Raw genomic sequence first — 15,852 nt, 5'->3', positions numbered from 1 at the left:
AGACGGGCCCTGTCCTGTGACCTGCTCTATGCGACTCCGCAGTGGTCTGGGCTGGCCTTCGTCTCCCGCATGCCAGGCGGCCTCTGGTCGCGCCCGGCCTCCACCCTCACCCCCGCTCCCCGGGCTGGGCAGCCTCTGCGCTGCGGCAACGGGATGGCCCCATGCCAGGTGGGAGACCGTGTGCGACGAGGCTTCGGCACACGTCTGCCCCCCACTTGCAAGCTGTTCCAAAAGGAAAAGGACAAGTTTAGATCTCCTACTAGGGGACTGAAGTCGGGCCTGGGGATCAGGTGGGCCTAGGGTGACGTCTCCCCTTGCTTACACGCTTGGCCTCAATGTGTGACAAGCCTGGCGGATTGCTCATGTTGTCTTCCTCTGGGGAACGTGCTGCTCCCCGCACGCCGCGGGTTTTGCCAGGCTAACCAGGGTCCTTCCAGGCCATGTCACATCCGGACCTCAGGGGACACCGTGCATTTGCTGACGTCACAGGCTGTGACCCGGGGCTCCTGATGATCACTTGCCTCATGCACGTTAGGAAGGAAGCCCTCGACTCCATCGGACTCACCAGGGTGAGACAAGCCGAGCTGAGAAATGAGGGACTCAGATGCCTGATGGACTCCAGGAGGGGCCTGATAAAGCCAGCTGTGATGTGGGTGACCAGGTGGGGATCCTGCTGTGATGTTGGGTGATGAGGTGGGGATCCTGCTGTGATGTCAGGGTGACCAGGTGGGGATCCCGCTGTGATGTCAGGTGAAGAGGTGGGGATCCTGCTGTGATGTCAGGGAGATGAGCTCCACCTGGAGCGGGCTTGGACGGGACTCCCTCTCTGCCCCTTGGCCACGGACCTATTCTGTGTGTGTGTGTGTGCAGGTGTGTACGTGTGTGTGAATAAGGACGGTAGAAAAAGAGGGCTCTCAGTTTGTGAAATCGCAGAATGTAATTTTAGTTTCTGAAGTAGAAAAGATTGTACTTCATCCAGAAATTCCTTCTCCAATTATCTTGATTCACGTGTGTACATTTTGGATTTATTTCAGTAGTCATTGGTTCATGTCATGAGTTTGTTTTTCAATTATTCATGAATAGATATTTGTTGAATTTTTTATTTTTTGGAAAAAGTCTAACTGAGCAGGTAACCGTATTGTAGTTCTACAGACGAAATGGACCCTACAGTGTGTAGCGCCTCCAAAGGCAGATTCCTGGTGGGACGGCCACGTGCACCTGCAGGCCGCGGTCTGGTAGGCGCGCCCTGAGCAGCCCCGTTCCTGCCGACGAGCACACGCAGCTCCGCAGGGACCACAGGCGGGCGTGTGAGAAGCACTGTCCTACCCCCATTGGTTTGTTTTCTAAAGTTCCTTGAGATACTCCAGTAAAATGTGGAGACAGAGACAGAAGCTTCTGAATTAAAATACTTGACTTTGAAATCTGGTTTTCTGACTTGCAAGATGTGTGACTTTCGACAGTGTGTGTAAGTTGAGGATAGTAAGAATATCTACATGGGTTTTTTGTGATTATTGAATTAAACGGGGGCCATTTGTGGCACTTACGAGTCACACAACACGTGTTAGCCTAATGGTTACTACTTCTCTCTCTTATTGAAGCTGAGGTTTACCGTCGTTCTCACATGTGCTGGGGCTATAAACCTCATATTTAAATTATTTAAGGATTTATTTATAAGGGCTTCAAAAATGTCTACTTTTAATGAGTATGTATATTTGTGAACTACACATTGTTTAAGGCTTATGTCCTTCCAGAAACCTTCTGCCTCAACACAAATGACTGTTTTATTTTACGGAATTAAAAGAAACACACCATAACCTGATTCTCTTAAGACTAATTGCATTTGTTGGAGAATTATTAAACACACACACACACCACAGAGAAGTATAATTTCTGACATTTAATACCCTAGTCAAAAGTGAAAGTTGAATTAAATCTAGGGAAAATGTCACTTATTTTTAAAGGAGAGCATAAGGTGATAAAAATAGTCTTTCAATTAATGTTCATGCCCTCAGAGTCATATTTTGGAATTAATATAAATTAGTCCCCAGAAATCTATTTCAACGAGTCATTTGAGGAGAGAGAAAAACGATATAATCATATCCCCTGAGAAATAAATAACTTTTCTTCAAGATGAACTTGAGATTCTCGGCCAAAAATGACTGGATCAAGAAACTTGGGTTGAAATTGATGGAGAAAAAAAAAAAAAGTGAATGTTATTCTTAAGCAGGATGGTCCACTTTTGATGAGATTTGCGTAAATCCCAAAGTCCAACAGAGAAAAGTAGGCAAGAGAAAAAGACAAATGAGATTAAAATTACTTAATAGAACGCAGAAATCTCAGGGGGTCACAAGGAAACAACAGAAGATTGCAAAACCATTTCTGTATCCTTAAGAGGAGATCGTTCAAAGCTATTCTGAAATCAAAGAAAACAAAAGTCACTTCTAAAAATCCATCTACAGGACAAAAAGAAATTAAATTTGAGCCCAATTTGTATTAAATGTTGCTTTTAAGAGTGAATTGGCTTAAAAGAAGATGTAATTTCCCTTGTGTAGGAAGATACCAGATCATGAGAAGATTTACCACTCTTTATGAGTCCTTTGCCAATTCTTAAAAAAAAAAAAATAGTGTTTAGGACTCCATCCACTTGATAACCTCACCTTTCTATCTATTATTATCTCTAGGTTGATGTTTTCTGTATCAAGTAAGACATGTAGGTAGGATTGCAGTGTTACTAGGAGTCTGTCCACAATTAAGAGTTGTTTCCTTAATGATCATCCACATGTAACATGAGGAGACCCACGAAGGGGGGGCCATGGGGTCTTGATCCTGTTTGGGTCTGGGAACCATGATCAGATGGGTCTGTTAGGGGGAGCCGCCCTTAAAGGTCGACTTCCTAGGGACAAATCAGCCATCAAAGCAAGGTGCTAGCTTAAAGGGACTAGACCACGCATTCCCTTCTTCACTGAGAGTCACATAGTGATAAAAAGAAGAGTTAACAACTAGGCAGCCCATGAATTCAGGGTAAATTATCGAGGCCGTACGTTCATTCTTCTTAAGCTTGAGTGTATATGAGAATCGCCATGATTATCCCCAGGTTTCCACCTTTTCTAATTTTTTTTATTTTTATTTATTTATTTCCCCCCCAGTTTTCCACCTTGAAGACCCTCCAACCTCAGAGGCCTGGGTTAGATCTTGAGCATCTGCACGTCTAAGGGGATTCTTGAGTGAGTCTAATGATGGGGGTGTTTGGCGAACTCTGTTTCGGGGTATTGGAATGGGGTTAAGAAGGTACAGACCTTTTCTCTTGGCACTTGTTATTTTTCTTTTCTTCTAGGGTATCAGTGCTTTGACGTTGTGGCCTCTCTGCTGTACTTTGCACCGTTAGTGTTCTTTTGCTTTCCCTCTCAGTTTTGTTCTGCTACAATCTCATGCGGTGTTTCACTCTGTAAATCTGATGATCTACGTGGCTAAGACGATCCACGTATTGGAAGGTCCACGTATTGGAAGGGCCAAAGGACGGTCTAGCAGTGTGAGGAAAGGGAGTCCAGTTTCAGGAGTGGAGCACTACGTACCAGCATTTCAGGACAGAAAAAATTAGAGAGATTAACTCTTAACCCATGCTGAGTGGGCACTTACTGTTAAAAACAACAACAAAAGCAACAGCAAAACAATTCGATTGAGTAAATTTGAAAATCTAATTGGCTTTATTCAGTGATTCGTGAATGCGGCAGCATCGCATCTAGCGAACAGAAAGGAGCTCGGAAGAGCTGCAGAAAAGGAAACGTTTTTAAAGACAGAAAGTGGGTGGGAGAACGAAGTCATAAGCAGAAGACAGGATTTTCTTCCAGGACGGTCATCTTACCTTAGGGGACCCGCCAGGCCGACCACCTTCCTGGCGCAGCCCAGAGATGCTGGACAGACTGACAAAGATTACATTCCTAGGAGAGGACGGAGCTGCAGCCGGGTTAGCCATTACACTTTGGTGTGCTGATGCGGGGCTTAACCCAAGTGATTCCATTTTGGGCCCGTTTCCTCTTTTTTTTTTTGACATTAGCAATCAATTGTTCATTTAAGTCTGAAATTCTTTTGTATCATCTTGAGTCTCATAGCGGATCCCCTGTCTGTAGCAGCCAGTGCTTACCCAGATAAGAATCAAGCTGATAAGGCATTAGGCAGGGATTATGAAAGCCAGCTTAATTAAAGAAACTTCAAGGGGATCATAAATAATCAGTGCAAGTTATTAACTTTTGACAACTGCTCATCCGTACTGAGTTCGAATGACTTCTGGCCTTAATCTAATTCCGAATGAATGCAGTTCATAAGGGAAAATACCCTTTATAAATGCCTGGAATATAGTCAACAATCTTTGAAGCAGAAATTTCCCCAAATATACTTAGACATACTTTACATGTTCTTAATATTCATATTTCTGATCCAATATCTTTCTGGACTTAGAAACTTCACTGCTAAAACGTCAGCCTGTTCCGTAAAAAACTAGATGAAATGCCACTTTCTCTATAGACTCTACCCTAGATCGATTGAAATTACGTTGTTTCCTTATTCACTCGATATACCTTATTATTTGCTGTGATCCTAGTAACCCCATCTGGCAGTTCTAGTTGTGTACAGTCCCGTATCACCCGGTGGGGTGTAGGCTCCACCTGGTCACCTGGTCATACTCCTTCTGCTCGGAATCCCCCGACGTACCTGGACTAGTGCCCTGCATGAAGTGGATAATTGATACGTGAGGTGAACTAATTACATCTTGCTCTCCTGTTTTTCAGAGCTCCTTTTGGATGATGAATGATATGTCACTCGTATGTAGGTAACTAAGAAAGTGTTTCTTAGTAGGGGAGATGTTTTTCTCTGCTTGGGTTCTTCTGAGGATGCAGCATGTTCTCTAACTTTGTTAATTTTTGTTTGCTTATTTTTATTTTGTTCTTTTAAGAATTTTTTTTTTTAGATTTTATGTATTTATTCATGAGAGACACACAGAGAGAGGCAGAGACACAGGCAGAGGGAGGAGCAGACTTCATACAGGAAGCCTGACGCAACATGTTCTCTAACGTTGTTAATTTTTGTTTGCTTATTTTTATTTTATTCTTTTTTAAGATTTTTTTGTTTATTTTATTTTATTTTTAATAATAAATTTATTTTTTATTAGTGTTTAATTTGCCAACATACAGAATAACACCCAGTGCTCATCCCGTCAAGTGACCCCCTCAGTGCCTGTCACCCATTTTATTCTTTTAAGAAAATCTTTGTTTTTTTTTTTTAGATTTTATTTATTTATTCATGAGAGACACACAGATAGAGGCAGAGACCCAGGCAGAGGGAGAAGCAGGCTCCATGCAGGGAGCCCGACGTGGGACTCGATCCTGGGTCTCCAGGATCACACCCTGGGCCAAAGGGAGGTGCTCATCTGCTGAGCCACCCAGGTCTCCCTCATTTGCTTATTTTTAAAACACGTTATCATGAGAGACTCCTAACTCTGGGAAATGAACAAGGGGTGGTGGAAGAGGAGGTGGGCGGGGGGTGGGGGTGACAGGGTGACGGGCACTGAGGGAGCGCTTGGCAGGATGAGCACTGGGTGTTATTCTGTATGTTGGCAAATTGAACTCCAATAAAAAAAAATAAGCCATTTAAAAAATTCTAAAAAAAAAAAAAAAAAAAAAAACCACGTTATCAGAAACTGAGCAAAATTAAGAGTGGCTGTTTGGGGAAGAATTACCAAACTGGTTGATTTACTCTAGTTGCTCGTCAGAGACTTAGGCCTTTCGCTCTGTGTTCTGTGTGTTTTTCTGGATTAGTGTAATTCATACCCACTGTAAAACGGGCGGCTACGCGGTTTTTAGAGTAAAGTGCAAGCGTGGAGTCCGGAGGGTTGGGTCAAACTAATTGGGGGGCTTTAGGAGCACTCAGGGGCCAACCAGAGATTCCCGGCATCAGAAGGCGCAGTCGGCGTCGCCTTAAACGGGTTTTCCGAAGTGCGCTTCAGAGGATGCTGGTCAGTGTGGGGGATGAGGGTTCGGGTAGCGACATGTCACGTCCCACCCCACATTGTACACAGTTTTCTCAACCTCCAGAATATACTGACTAGTCGTGGAGATGCTGTAGGAAGAACGTGCTGGTAAGAGGCGTCGATGGGGCAAGGACGCAGCAGGAGCCCTTCGTCGTGGCCAGGACGCAGACTGTATGCGTAGGGGACTCGGCCCCGAGCGGTCGCAGGCCCGACGGAGGAGAGCCCCCAGCAAAAGCAAGACGGGCCGATCCGCCCTAGGATTCTGACGTTTAGACCCAACCCAGCAAACACGTCCTGGTCCGATGGCTTCGGTCACCCCAGTGAACTCAGGATGGCTGAGGGCAGGCGAGCGGCCCCGGGACGGATTCGAGCACAAGGTGTCTCCGCGTGTCATTGTGCGTCCGGAGCCCGGGGCAGAGGGTCTCAGAGCAGCCGCTGAGCGTGGGGCTCCCTGGGGCCTGCTCTGGGCTCTGGGCTCGAGGCCCCCTCTGCCACCCCGGACCTCAGCCCAGGATCCAGCAAGCGAGGCCTGGGCTGCCTCACGCAAAACCGGAGCCGAAAAAAAAAAAAAAAAATTAAAAAAAAAAAAAAAAAAACGGAGCCGAGCCCACGTCCCACTTGTGAAGAAGCAAAGCTTGTCATTCAGGTTAACATGGGACGGGGACGGGTTCCCTACGGTGCCCCCACCCCACGCCCCGCTTCCCCTTTAGGGGTGAAGGCTCGGGTTGTGGCCTTTCCCTCAGCCCTACCCAGCCGGCCGCTGCCCCTAGATTTCCCCGCGGGGGCGCCCTGGGTCCCCTCAGTGCCCTGCCTCTGCCACCTGCAGCGTGCGGCCGGGGCGGCTTCCTGCGCGGCTCCCCGGGCACCTGCAGAGGCCTGGTCCCCGGAGCCTGATCCCCAGGTGTGCAGGGGCCGCAGAGGCAGATGGGGTGCAGGGCTGTCACCCGCACACGGGTCTGAAGGTGCCCGGGGCCGGATCCCAGGTTTCTGCAAGCGACGTGTGTGCAGTGACCGATGGGGTCTCTTCCCTACAGACCTGCTGGAACACCGAGGGCGTCTGTGACCCTGGTGGCCGGGCCCTAGCCCTGAACTGCAGGCCCCCTGCCACCGAGATGAGGGCCACCTGCCACCCTGAGCTGGGTGCCCCTGAGCCCCCCGACCTGCAGGCCACCTGCACCCCCCGAGCTGAGGGCCACCTGCGCCCCCGACCTGTGGGCCACCTGCACCACCCGAGCTGAGGGCCACCTGCACACCCTGAGCTGATCGCCCCCTGCGTCCCTCGACCTGTGGGCCCCCTGCACCCCACACCTGAGGGCTACCTGTGCCCCCCGACCTGAGTGCCCCCTGCATCCCCCACCCGAGCGCCCCCTGACCCCCAAGCAGCCGCCGCAGCCTGCAGACGGAGCCCCACGGGTCCCTGGAAGCCGAGCGCCGTCCAGCCGCTCACGGGTCACACTGAGCAGAGAAACTGGGGACCTGGCAGGTGCTGGTCTGGAGATTGTGGGGAACCAGGAAGAAGGGCCCAGAGAAGGCTCAGTGAGAAGAAGACGGTGCAGAGGGATGTCAGGGACACTGGTGTCACCGGCGTGGAGATGAGCCGGGAGGCGGCTCGGGGCTGGGTGGCCTGCGGGTCCCACGGGCAGGTGCACTGTCCTGGGCGCGGGGTCGCCACCACCCACCTGCTGGCTTCATCCTGTGGCGTGTGCTGGTGGGACAGGGTGTGAGCCGGCGGCCGGGGCGGTGGGGACCCGAGGGGCGAGGGCGGCCGGTGACGCGTGTCAGGCTTGCCACCCGGTTGCCGCGAGCACAGGCCCGGGTGCCTGGCGTTAGTGGGACGACCGGGGCAGGCGCGCTGGCGGCCGTTCGGGGCCCCGGGACAGTGCGAGGACAGGCCTGTAGGGCCACCAGCCCGGCCCGGCCGCGCCGAGTGGGGACAGTGTGTGTCTGAGACACGGGCCGCGACCCCGGGAGCGAGCTGGGCACCGCACCCCCCGGACTGCTCCTCCTGTCTGCGGTGGAAAGAAGCGCAAAATAAGATTTTAAGTATTTACAATCACCTAATAAAATGCTTCATGGGTATTTATGAGGCGCTCCTTTAACTGGATAAATTGTAATATTAATCAAAATCAAGACTACTGCTTGGAGTTCTGCCAAGAACCCAGATTAGAGACAAAGCTTTTTCAGGTATTTCTCAATTCATCAGTTCTCAGTTCGGGCTGTTTATCTCGTTCCGGCCGCGTGTTGGGGGGAGGCGGGGGGGATGCAGCTCTTCGGCAGGAAGAAGTCAAACCGTCCCAGAAGAACCGCTGTTTGCTGGTTTATTAGCGAAATCGCGAAAGCTTAGGATACTGTTGATGTTAAGTGAGATCCCTGCAAAGTGACCGAGCGCGGCTGCGGCCTCATTACGTCACCACGTCTGTGCTGGGACCCGGCGGGGGCAGAGTCTCCATCGAAGGGGATTCTCCGCCTCCTCCCTGCCCGTCGGGGCCCCGGGGTCGAGGCGGCCCACGCTCCCGAAGCAGATGGACCACGGTGGGGTTTAATGGTTTGTGGCCCTAGAAACACAAAAAACATTCTTTTTTTTAGATTTTATTTTATTCATTCATGAGAGAGAGAGAGAGAGAGGCAGAGACCCAGGCAGAGGGAGAAGGAGAAGCAGGCTCCATGCAGGGAGCCCGACGCGGGACTCGATCCCAGGACCCCAGGATCACGCCCCGGGCCGAAGGCAGGTGCTAAACCGCTGAGCCCCGGGGCTGCCCTACAAAAAACATCCTTATCGCAGAATCATCTCTGAAAAAAAATCTCAGGAACCATCTAGATTGCTCCCACTTCTTGAAGCCCAGTCCCATACATAAGGCGAGTTCATATTCACGGGGCTTTGGGGACAGAATGCGGAAAATCCCACGAGAGGGGATGTTTGCTTTGTTTCATTTCGGCCCTGGGTTACTCCAGCAAGGCTGATTGTGAACTTAATGGGTCTCACGAACGACAGTCACGACTCATACTCGAATTTCGCTGCATCTGACGTCAGGAGCGCTGGCAGAGCTCCCAAGTGCAGAGAGAGACCCCAAAGGTGGTTACGTGGGGCGCCCGGCGCGGCAGGGACCCCCAGTCCCAAAAGGCCGGGGCGGGTGTCACGGGTGCCCTGAGCCTGGGGCTCCTGGAAACCAGGGCCAGCACGGCCCGGCCCCGTCCCTCGGTGTCTGCCCGCCCCTCGGGCCTCCCCGTCCTACCCCAGCTCCCAGCACGGCCCCCGAGGGGACGGGTGGCCCAGCAGGCGGGGGTGTCCAGGCCGGCCTCTTGGGGCCCGGGGGTCAGCGGCGGGCAGCAGGGCCTTCCAGGGCCTTCCAGGGCCTCAGGCAGCAGCCAGCAGCCACCCAGGGCCCCACGGTCAGCAGCTCCTGCTCCGGCTCCGGCCACAGGCCCGGGGAGGTAGGGGGGGCCAGGCCCGCTGTGGGGAGGGGCTGCAGCTCGTCGGGCCCCCCCGGATCGGCCGGGCCTCCAGGGGCAGCTGCTCGGGCACCTGCAGCCCCAAGACATCCAAACAGCAACAATAAGGAAGGAAAAGGCTGATCGGCGGCCTGGTCCCCCCCCATGCAGAGGCCGTGACCCCTGTCCCTGGGGCTGTGAGCCGCCTCCTGTCACTGTCCCCGTCCTGCACGACGCCTCTCAGCACCCGTGTCCCCCGGGTCTCGCTGCCCCGCAGGCCGTGGGGCGAGGCGGGCGCCGTCCCTGGGCAGGCCCGACCCCTGTGACCCGGTCCCGCTGCGGGGAGGCCTGGCCTCGTGGCCGTGGGGACTCCCTCAAGAGACGCTCCTCCCCGGGAGTTTGGGGGAGTCCGTGTGTGAAGTTCCCGTCGCCGCCGTCGCGAAGCATCACGCAGTCATCCTGGGGTGTAGGGTGGGCTCCGGGTCTAGGGTCAGCCTCGGGGTGCAGCTCGCCAGGCTGCGGCCGCTCCCCTCGGCCCGGGGCTCCTCCCGGCCTCACCCGCTCCCACGGCCGCCCCCGACCCGGCGCTTCCCCTGATGTTTCAGGCTGAGCTTTGCGAGGACGGGGTTGCGGGGCCCCCGCGGAGTCCAGGCTCGTCTCTCACCCTGCAGCCCGCTGACGAGCCAGGCCGAGGCCGTCATAGGTCTCGGGGACTGGGGCTCTGGCACCTTCAGGCCGCAGGGTCCCGTGAGTCTGTTCAGGCCCATTGGGCCGACCTTAATTCTCAGGGAAATAAAAAAAAAATCTGGATAATCCGTCATACTAAGTTTGGCGTAAAGGGCGCCGGAAAGTGTCAAAAAACTGTTAGGCCAGAAGCGGCATATAGGGAGGCTCACGCATTTGGGGAGTCCGTGTAAAGAATGTGGCTTCGGTTTTATTATTTGTATATTTGTAGGGTCTAAATGAATCGAAAAGAGGATCGTTACAGGGGCAGCAACCTCGCGCTTCCTCAGATCTCGTGTCCCCGCGGTGACGGGGTTCGCTGTGGGTTTGTCTCATTTGTCTCTTCTGATAAATGGGCATCAGGTACCGTGAAGCACCTGGTGGTGTTCAGGAGGATAAATCGAAACATCCATCGTCCCAGAAAACGTAATCTAAGACCTTTTCTTTAAAATGATACCGTGTTTCCCGTGTAACGAGGATTTTTACCCTAAAGCATCTTGTTTCTCTCCCCTACGCTCAGGCTGCCCCGAGGTGCCCGCGCCTCCACTCCCCCCGCCCCTGTCCGGCAGGTGGGCCTCAAATGTGGTATAGTCTAAAATATAAGCCGAATCTTGCTGTTTCGGATTTAAACTGCTTGGAGACTTGATACTGCACGTGACCTAAGAGGACACGTTCTTTCATTCATTCAGTGGATATTTATTATCTGAGGCTTTTTAAAAAAAAAAAGTCAGGGAGCACACCACGACCCGGACCTCAGGGACCTTAGGTGAGAAATCTGTCCCCCCCACCCCCCGCAAGGCCCACGGTCATGTGGCCACTGAGCAGGAGGGAGCCCCCGGGTGGGACCCCTTGGGCGCCCTTCCAGCTGCCCAGCGAGGCTCAGCGCACAGGCTAGGAGTCGCGGGGGCGTGGGGAGGCCTCCAGGGGGATGGGCCGGGGCCACCCCACCTGCCCGCGGCCCTGGGCCCCCAGACCCCAGCCGGGCCTCGCTCAGCTGCAGGGGAAGCCTGCTGGGGGCGGGGAACAGGGCAGCCTGCTGGGGGGGACCTCGGGGCGGCCTGCTGGGGAGGACCTCAGGGCGGCCTGCTGGGGGGGACCTCAGGGCAGCCTGCTGGGGGGGACCTTGGGGTGGACTGCTGGGGGGATGGGGCAGCCTGCTGGGGGGGACCTCGGGGCAGCCTGCTGGGGAGGGACCAGGGGGCATGCTAACCACGTGGCATGTGGCCCTTCCAGTCCTTCAGTGGCGGAGGACAGACACCGACCTGCACGGGCGCCCGGCCTGTGACGCACCTGCTCCCCTCTCCCTCCGCGGCCCGCTCGGTGACCCCACAGCTGCACTGATGGCCCCGGGGCTCACAGCACCCCTGAGCCCCGAGAGATCCAGCCTCACCCCCAGCAAACAAGGGCGTCCAGTGGGCCCTGCCCTCCGACCCCTTCTCCTCCTGCTCCAGCTTCACCCGGTTGGTGCAAACAGGTTTTGTTTCTGTCTTTTTTTTTTTTTTTTTTTTTTTTTTTACATCACAGGAGCCCTGGGGCCCTACTGTAGAGGGCGGAGCGCACAGGGACGGGTGATGTGTTCTGACCCCAATACTAACCACGAACCTGTAAGACCCTGCCCGGTGCTTCCTCCCCGGAACCACCCCGCTACAGCCGGCCAGCCTCTCTAGGGTCCACATGGTTGATCCCTAACGTGCAGAATCTCCTCCCCGTGCTCGTGCAGACCTCGCAGAGGCCTACCAGCTTTTTTCCCAGATAATTAGCTCAAAACAGTAGGAACGTCTGGCAGGACTGCGTTACCGGGTCTGATTCTATTATTTGCTCTTAAAAATCAATATTTGTTTCCTCCATAGCATAGACCAGAATTTTGTCTGTGTGTTTATTATTTATTTATTTATTTTTCCAGGTTGGCAGGTGGCAGATTTATTTATTTATTTATTTATTTATTTATTTATTTATTTATTTATTCCTGAGACCCAGAGAGAGGCAGAGACGCAGGCTCCTGCGGGGAGCCCGCCGCGGGACTCGATCCCGGGACCCCGGGGCCACGACCGGAGCCAGGGGCAGACACCCCACCGCCGAGCCCCCCAGGCGTCCCTATTCATCACTCTTACACAAATAGAAATGAAAACCTGTCAAAGAAGTTATGTAACAGTGGTTCCGTGGAACTGGGAAGATGCTGCCGCTGGGTCCAGACATGAATTTCAGCGACAGATTAATCGGGTCACCGGGAAGGCCAACAGGAGCGTGGTAATAGAGGCCGAGCTGGCTGAAATCCTATTGGGCAATCAAATGTGATGTTTGGAGTCATGTCTTCGACAGGTTGGAAAATCAATTTTGTATTTTCCGGACAACTCTCATTTTTATTGCCGCAGACAATAATATTCCATTTTCTACGACTGAACTTTCATCTCTACAGAGAGTACAAACCAGTCATTTGAAAGACAGAGAAGAGCCTGGCGCGTCCTGCGGAATCGGACTCAGGCCTTTTCCAAGTATCTGACATTTTTTCCTTAAAAAATATCTATTCAGTTACGTAGAAAATTTTAATCGTACTCTCATCCCATCCCGGAAGCCTGGACCGCTATTTGGACAAAGCTGCAGTTAACCTTGGTAAGGTTTAATCTTTAGATTTTATTTTATTTTTTTAAAGATTTTATTTATTTATTCATGATAGAGAGAGAGAGAGAGAGGCAGAGACACAGGCGGAGGGAAAAGCAGGCTCCATGCAGGGAGCCCGACGCGGGACTTGATCCTGGGACCCCGGGGTCACACCCTGAGCCGGAGGCAGGTGCTAAACCACTGAGCCCCCCGGGCTGCCCTCTTCTTTAGATTTTAAATCCAATAATCTATCTCTTAATCTACTGCCAGAAAAGGATTTTGAATCCTTTTGCATCAGGTAAGAATTCAGGGCATCCAGATAAATAATTTTGTTGGGAGGAAACATCATGTGATTCACCCGTGCTGACCCCTCGGCCTGCCGGGCCCCCCAGCTGACCCCTGGGCCTTCCAGACCCCTGAGCTGACCCCTCAGCCCCCCGGACCCCCCAGCTGACCCCTGGGCCCCCTCAGACCCCTAGCTGAGCCCTGGGTCCCCCAGACTCCCCAGCTGGCCCCTTGGCCCCCCCAGACCCCCGAGCTGATCCCTTGGCCCCCAGACCCCCAGCTGACCCCTTGGCCCTCTAGACCCCCAGCTGACCCCTGGGCACCCCAGGCCCCCCCAGCTGACCCCTGGGCACCCCAGGCCCCCCCAGCTGACCCCTCGGCCCCCTGGCCTCCCAGCTGACCCCCTCTGGGACCTGCCCGCTCCCTCGCGGTGCAGAGCTCTGGCTGGAGACCATGGACCTTCGTTCGGCTGCCGAGTCTCTGGCCGTGGACAGGCCGGCTTGGGGGACAGGACAGTGGGGGGACGAGAAAGTACCGACTGTAAGCGGCTCTGGGCCGCGCGGTGCTAGACCAGGCCCCTCACTGCTCGCGGGGACTCCGTACCGTGTGTCCTCAGCCCGGCGGGGCCCCTTGGCCAAGGGGGGCCCGTGCACCCACCAATCAGGCCTCCGCGGGACGACGTGCGTGTGGCTCGCGGCCTCACCTTCTGCGTCCCGCTCGGCCTCTCCCATACCTGGCCACGAATCAGCAGCGCCGGCTGCCACGATGAACCACCTGCGCGGCGTGGCTTCAACGGCAGAGGTTTGTCCGACCACCGCGTGGAGGCTGGAGGTCAGACGGCGGGGCCGATGGTCCAGCTTGGCCGTGGGCCCTTCCCCGCCTTCCAGACAGTTCTTCCTGTGTCCTCCCGTGGCAGAGGCAGAGAGAGAAGACGGCAAGCCGCCGTCTGTCTTCCTCTTCTTGCAAGGACCCGAGGACCCAGCCACCCCAGAGCCACCCCGAGGCTTCACCTCGACCTCATCACCTCCCGAGGGTCCCGTCCCTTGGGACCACCGCGTCCTGGGCTTCAGCACAGGAGCTTTCGGGGAACGCGAACACGCGGGCTCTAACAGGCCCCAACTTATCAATGGGTCTACCTTCGTGTTCTTTGCTCACGTTTCTCCTCCAGTTCCGGCAACACGAGTAGTCTCTATGTTCTCCGCCTTCCTGTCGCAAGTGATCCTCTGCTGCTGCATTTCACCTTTCCCCCCGCTTCCTGGGGGTTTCCAGCAGAGTCAGCCACTGTCTCCTCTGCTCCCACTGCCCTGTGCTGAGCTCTCGGGCGTACACGTCTGCTGGCTTCCGGGCTGCCAAGAGCTGCATTAACCATCGCAGGAAACACCGTCCGGGGCTCCGCACGCACGCGGTTCCATTGGATTCTCCGAACAGGCCTTTGAGGGAGGTGCCCAGAGAATCACCAGTCTCAGGTGGGGAAACTCTGGAGGTTACTTGTCGAAGGTCACACCTTTAGGACACAGTAGATCTGACCCCATGTGCTTGACTCCACTGCACGAGCTCTTAACCGCTCGACCATTGAGGAGAACATGGAGAAGCAGCAAGTGTCAGGTGACGTAAGGGGACTTTGGGGAGAGAATGCGTGTGTTCAAGGCCCACGTGCTCCTGGTGTGGCAGGCACCGGGGTCGGCGGGCACCGTGACCTCAGGGCCCTCCCCCCGGCGTCGGCAACGGTCAGGCCCTTGACTGCCTCGCAGGGTTGTGCTAAGGGCTACAGAAAGACGCGCGGGGCCTTCGGAGCAGCCATTTAGTAAGTATTAGTGTCCAATGTAAAAATAGCATTTTAAGAGCGAGCTTAAAAACCCTTACTAATATTACTAAAAAAAATTCTTTGTAGGACATTGCGTTAGCGACAAAGGAGAGTTTCTGTCTCCCAAATATAAATAAGCCAAAAAAAAAAAATTTCCCCTAGCAAGGTCATCTAGCTCCTTCATCTCTGAAATGAACACATTATCAGAAGATCTTGTCACGAAGCGCCACAGACAGGGATCTCTTTGAGTAGAGCTCTTGTTTTATATTCTTTTTTATTTTAGACTTGAAGACAGCAGTTTCAACCATGTTTGATAATTGTGAGGTTAAATGAATAAATCTACAAAGCAAATATTCAACATCCGTGGGCTGGCTTACAGACTAGCAAATGGGTATGATCACCACCTCGCCCCTTAGGCCAAAAGGTAAAAATTTGCTCTCTAAACTATCTTGAATTTCCATTGCTTAGTTTTCTGATTTATTTTTTTCAGGTATGAGTTAGTAATCCAATGCTTTGTTTGGTTATTTGTTTTTTTTTTTTTTAAAGCAATGCAAATATATTAATCTCCTCTGCCATACTAAGATAATCAATACATTCCAAGACCTCATGGAAATCAAATGCCCTTAGCATATGAGAAGAAAAAATTTAATCAGAGGAGAAGAGAGCAATCGAAATAAAGAGAAGTGAATCAGACTAATCAAATGCTTTAATTATTATTATTTTTTTTTAGCAAATATAAACCTTTTAGCAGGTCATGGACCTGCCCAGACCTTGGTTATCCTCATCTTAAAGAGAATTAAATTACATGTTGCCTCAAGTTCCTCAAAGTTCAAATAATTTATAATTTCATGCAATATATAACCTTTCCAATGACTTCTTCCAGACAAATATGCCCACCACCCCTTTCCTGGTCCTAATGCCTGGGACGGGAGGTCTATCCTCTCTTTGCCATGTGAGTAATAGCCCTGGTTCTCACCTAGGGAGACTCTAT

The 15,852-nt window shown here is 53.0% G+C and overlaps 1 long non-coding RNA gene across 1 annotated transcript; it reads left to right on the top strand.

Moving 5' to 3' along the window:
- Window positions 1-768: 768 nt before the first annotated feature.
- Window positions 769-3,943, top strand: LOC112647610 (uncharacterized). The gene is made up of 3 exons (XR_004816208.2): window positions 769-870; window positions 3,147-3,224; window positions 3,335-3,943. It is a non-coding gene; the product is annotated as an uncharacterized LOC112647610 (long non-coding RNA).
- Window positions 3,944-15,852: the final 11,909 nt, after the last annotated feature.

Source organism: Canis lupus, chromosome 5, assembly GCF_003254725.2.
Source record: "Canis lupus dingo isolate Sandy chromosome 5, ASM325472v2, whole genome shotgun sequence".
Classification (NCBI taxonomy): domain Eukaryota; kingdom Metazoa; phylum Chordata; class Mammalia; order Carnivora; family Canidae; genus Canis; species Canis lupus.
This window is presented reverse-complemented; position numbering and strand designations above follow the sequence as displayed.